Below are 5,918 nucleotides of genomic sequence, written 5' to 3' on the forward strand. Positions count from 1 at the left end.
CTCTCCATCCAGTAGAAAATCTAAGTGGACAGAATAGCATTTTACACAGTTAACACAGACAGCAAAGATTGTAAACCAATCAAAGAGGGTGATCACCAACCTTTAATTTCAGTGCTTTGAGATTTTAACAGCATCCTGTACAGGACAGAATCACCTATGTATTCCTATGTTTGCTACAAAAGCAGTAGAGAGGAGAGAAATAAAGTCTCTTATGGAAATAGTAAATGATTGGATAAGAATCAATTATATTCTTTTAATAATAAGAACATAATTTCTGCCAAAATAAAAAGTCTTTGGATGTATTAGGTTTTAGTTGTTTTTTAAAATTTTTTAAAATTTTATTTGTTTTAATGAGTTGTACAATTAGTAGAATTCATTTATACACTTTGATAGATCATACATAGATAAAGTGTAAGTTCTCATTTCTCTGATTATATATATTGCAGGATCACATGAGTCATGCAGTCATTCACACTCATTCATGTACATGATGTAATAATGTCTGTTTCACTCTACTATCATTCTGGATATTTATATTTTGCATTAGGTCAGTCTGACTGAAGGTGACAAAAAATACTTTGTTATTGGTGAGTTCTACAATATTATAATACATAGAAAAATACCAATGAACGTAGCTCCATCTGGCAAAAATGAAATACAAAGAAGGTAAAGATTCCATAATGCAGCCCACACAGGACCACACACTGGTGCTGAACTGAAGATAGCACCTAGCATACAGTTTTAAACTCTGTTTTCAGAGTAACTGCTAACTACATAAGAAACTGGCTTGTCCTTGTTTGTTTTGATTTTGCAGTTCGTTGAGCACCACCTCCTCCAACTCCTCCTACTGCTTCTCATAGTGGGAAAAGCTGAGGATGGAGATGGTGTGCTTGTAGGAAGTGACAATTCTCAGCACTTGTTTGGCTTTTTCTAGGGGCACCTGTGTGTCTCAGGAGTTTGTGACCAGTTGTCATTGTTTTCTAGTCTGATGTGTCAGAGCTGGTTACTGGGCACATCCTTGACAAAAATCCACTTCACATCAAGCTTGCCCTTCCACTTGTCTTGAGACCAGACCACAGCACTCCACAGGAGACTTCATCCAGGCAATCCCACAGATATTCCCACTCCTGTTTATGCTGAAGAGCAGGTAGACAGTTCCTCAGCTGCTCACAGCATGGAAGGCACTATCCACGCCCTTACTGCCATATCCGGTGCTGCTTGATGAAGCCGTGGATGTCATCCTCAGAATAGCTCTTTATGATGACCACATGTCAGCTTTTATGGTCTAGTCAAACTCTTTAGGTTTGTAGCTCTGGTGGTTTTCAGTTTCAGTTTCTCAAGATCATGGTGGGAGTCAAGGCTGGGGGCAGAATTAGAATGGGTACTTCCAGGAGAGTTGCTGTCACTGCCAGCCCCTCTACTCTGCCCAAATGCAGCAATTCTGTTATGAGAGGTGACCCTATGGGTTTGGAGTGGCTGCTGAGGGCTCTGACATTGTGGCTGGGCCAATGGGAGAGGCTGAACTGGGAGAGGCTGTGCCATCTGAGGGAACTGTGGGGCAGACTGGGGGTGGGGTGGTGCCTGCTGGGGAACTGGGGCCCCAGCACAGGCACCTCATGCCAGGTGCCAATGTTCATGTTATGTTTTATAAATTTGAAGGTCATGTGTCCACAACTACAGGCCTGCTCTTTGTTTTTGTTTCAGGTTGTGGTTTTTCAGGTTTGCTGGCAGTGGCATCCCACAGGTTGGTTTTAAAACTGGCATGTTTACATTCATCCCACCATTGCTGGAAAGGACATCTACTCAGTGCCACGCTGTGTACAACAGAGCCTACCACCTTGAATGCAGAGGTGGTGACATTCATCCAGGATCTTCAGGTCAACTATTCCCTGCTCCAGGCTGTTTATCCCAGGTGCCTTGTTAAGGGTGTCGCTGTGAAAATCCATCAACAATGGTACCACCCCAGGAGCTTGCTTTTGCCCAACTCTGGGTCTACCGCCCCGGAGAGCCACTCCCCCTACACTGAGAATGCAGGGTTTTTAGGGAAGAAACTAAACCTATGCTGAGCCATGCTGTTCTCCAGACCTCCCTGCTGCCCCTGAACATCATCTTGTGTGAAATGATGCTCTCAGTTACTGAGCTGACAGAAGTGGTGAGGTATGGAATTGGAGTGTCCCCTGCGGAGACCATGCCTCATTGAAGGAGTAAGAAGTCTCATGGGCAGGTAGGGATCGCTCATCAGGGTGTAACTCTTACTCATATTGGACTGACCCACAAAGGTAGGACCACAAAGTCATTGTCATGAACTGTATCCTTCTGATGCAAAGAACCATTTTGTACTTTACTATCTTGTGCCTTTGTTCTTCAGTGTTCCATACTGGTGACAGACAAAGAATGTCAGAGACCATTCCCTTTACTCTGATTAAAGGTGGGTTGATTAGTGTCTGAGTCTCAGCACCACAGTCTTGTTAACTAAGGATGTGTGACATCTGCGGTGGACTTCAAATGTCAAGTGCCACTCACCCAACCCACCCTTTCAGTCCTCTGCCCTGGGCCCAGTCCTCCATGTGCCCCAAGGCCTGGTTCCCCACCCCAAGTGGGTGCTGTGCAATCCTTGAAGCAAAACTTTCAGTGTCCACAGCTTTGCCACTCAGCTGTTTCTCCCTCTGTTGACTATTTAGAAAACAGTAGTGATCTCTAAAATAGGGAAGGAGAATGCTGATTTCAAATGACCTTTTCTAAATGGAGATGCAATCTCTTGTATAAGAGCTTTCCCACCTAAATCTGAATTCCCAACTAAACCTTTATCAAGCCTGCTAGTTGCATCTTTCACAGAAGACCCCTCTTTGATGGGGGTCTTTAAAACATAGTAGTGCACTTGTTTTGCTGCTAGCTGCTTTAGAAAAATTAACTATACTATTCACTACTTCTATCCTGAAATACTGCCACACTAGGAAACTGTGTACTCTGGGTTTGATGGAAGTTGCCAGCACTGTGTCCTGTGTCTGGTGAAGGTCTTTTAGTTGTGCCAGTGATTTCAATTTGATAACATTTTGAAGATCTGAACTCAAATTATGGTCAGTTAGCTTGAAAACATAACTTTTCAAACAATGCTTATCTCATGTTTTCTGAGTCATCTCCCTAAGGCTTTCATAAATGCTGTCCTTGGTGTTTAACTACAATGAAAACAAATTGCTGTATTTCTGGTTAACTGTTCCATTACTTGTAAAAATTTATTTCACTTATCTGTGCTTTTTGCTTAATGATTTATTCTGTGACAAAAGAATTATCATTTTGTATAATGGAATATTTGGACTGACTATTTCAGTTATTCTTGGATTCATGAGAGTTAAGGGAACTCTTTGTCCATATTTTCTTATATCATTACAAGCTCCATTTAAATATTAAGGCTTAAATATTTTCAAGTATAATTTTTTCCTCCTAAACTTCTGAAGGAAGACATGGTTTCAACTTCATTAATATATAGAAAATAAATTAGCATGTATTTTGCTTGTGAATATTGTGCTCCGTGAAGTAGTATTGAAAGTATAATTAAAGAAAATACTTACTGAGAATTATATGGATGTACAACCAATTTCCTTTCTGGAAGACATTTTCATAAACCATCTAAAAGGTACCATTTGTGATTATTGTTTAGACTTTCCTTTTTAATTTTTCATGCTTACTTTACCAGACTTCTAAGGAAAATTTGGATAATTTTAGGATGATTGTCACTTGGATCTCATTTCAGTGTGGTTCCACCATTTACAATTTTATTTGTTCAATTAAGGTAATTTTATTCTGAGACAACTGTAGATGTTCATGTAGTTGTGTTAAAAGAGAGAGACATCTTCTGCCCACTTTATGTAGAGGTGCCCACATCTTGACATTAAAGATGATATAGCTCAGGTATAGACCATTTCTGTCACAAGGACCCCTCATGTTGACCTCTGATAACCACACCCATGTTCTGCTGCTGCCCTCTCCACCACTCCTGGCCACCATTAATCCTTTTCCATTTATTTGAGTTTATCATTTCAAGAATGTGTAAATGAATTGTAGAATTTTGATGACCTGGGCTTTGGTTTTGAAAAGTAGAAATATTTCAGTTAATTACTGAAAGTTAGTAAATGTAATTCAGAAGCAGCTCCCATATTATTCTTGGTTAGAACGATTGTTATATTTTCTAATTTTTTTCTTGGGAATATGGGAGAGTTCAATGAGATGTAATGAGTATTTACTGTTAAATGAAGGTTGGAGAATTAATTACATTTTTTTTTTCAAGTAAACTCATTAGTATGATTTCCACTGAGATTTAAAAACATAGTAGTTGTCACTATTCCATGATGTTTTGTACTGGGGATGGAACCAGGGTCACCTCACTGCTGAACTACATGTAGTTCTTTTTATTTTTATTTTTTATTTTGAGTCAGGTTCTTACTAAGATGCTTAGGCTGACCTCAAACTTGCAGTTTGCCTACCTAGGCATGTGCCATCAATCTCACTTGCTACCCACTTTTTAATTAACAGAGATTTCCCCTTCTGAATCTTAACTGTTTGAATAGTTGCTGCAACTAGATTTACTTCAGAATCATGAAAACTCAAGAAAAGGTAACACTGTGATCAAACATATCTGAATCAAAAGTATGTAGGTAGATTTCTACCAAAAGATTTAATAAAATACAGGAGTACTTTGAGCACTCTATCTTCCTTTCTACTAATACTTTTAAAATATGGGAATAAATTGACAAGAGTACAAAGAAGTTCTTAAATTTTTTTCTAAGAATCTCAATTAGTTTATTGGCCTTCTTCCCATTTATATTTGATCATATGACACATAGTAACAGTTCAGTTATGGCTTTATCTGTGGCTGAAGCCATACCTGAAAGATGATGTGTACAAAAAACTGGAGGTCTGTGCCTGCCCTGGGGAAGCTCATAAGTAGGGTACAGATGCCCACATAATCAGCTAACTATATTAATTAGCTAAAACAGCTTCTCTTAGCAATGTCCACATGACATAAGTAACAGGTTGTATGTTACCTTCTATAAGGCAAATATAGGTTACTGATTTGGTGTCCTAGGAAGTTAAAATCACCCATTTGCAGATTTTTGCCTTTCTCCATGTTTTAAACATAAACTTTCAAGACTATAACCAAAGATGGGTATGGTGTTCAGACAATAAATAGCATTCTCTCTGTTTCCAATTTTCTAACATGGACATAAGACTGTAAGTTTGACTTTTAACATCATGTGAAAAGCAACAGAGAGACAGAGCTGAGAAAGAGAGAATGGGGGTGGGTGAATTGGCCAAAACCAACTCACTAAGACTTGGCACAAATTTGTTTACTTCGAGCTTTTTATGACCAAGTACCAAACAGCAAAACCTTTTGGTCATTTTGTAGTCATGTTTTGCTACACCAACTCTGCAAGTGTTCTGAGTGAAACAGGGTGTCCATGAAAGGATAATATACTGTGAAAATGTTACTTAATTTACATCAGATATGGGGTCCTATTCAGTTGCCCAAGACCTTGATATCACCTAGAATGGCTGAAATATGTGACAGCTCTTCTGTGGGGTATACAGGGAGAAACATTAAATATCTTGATGCAAACTTTGTCTCAGTACCAATGGAACATGATGTACTCAGATTAAAGAGACTTTGTTTTATACACTTATTCATCCTAAGTACATCAAACATTGCCTCCCATGTTTGAATAAATACATATAAAAATGATTGGATGTTACCAGATTATGAATCTCACAGATGTCTTTGTGTCTTTCCTTGGACTTCCTCTGTGAGGGGGAAAAATACTTAGGATAGTTTGTTGCTAGATATGTTGCACCAGTCTGCTGTGTTGTATGCAAAAAGGGAAGTTCAACCAAGAAGATTGTCCTTTTTCTCATCATAAGCCTCA

At 38.9% G+C, this 5,918-nt stretch overlaps 1 pseudogene; it reads right to left on the bottom strand.

Annotated features, from left to right (window-relative positions):
• Positions 1-766: 766 nt before the first annotated feature.
• LOC124975223 (YTH domain-containing family protein 1-like) lies at positions 767-1,542 on the bottom strand (annotated as a pseudogene).
• Positions 1,543-5,918: the final 4,376 nt, after the last annotated feature.

This window comes from Sciurus carolinensis, unplaced genomic scaffold, assembly GCF_902686445.1.
Source record: "Sciurus carolinensis unplaced genomic scaffold, mSciCar1.2, whole genome shotgun sequence".
Taxonomy (NCBI): domain Eukaryota; kingdom Metazoa; phylum Chordata; class Mammalia; order Rodentia; family Sciuridae; genus Sciurus; species Sciurus carolinensis.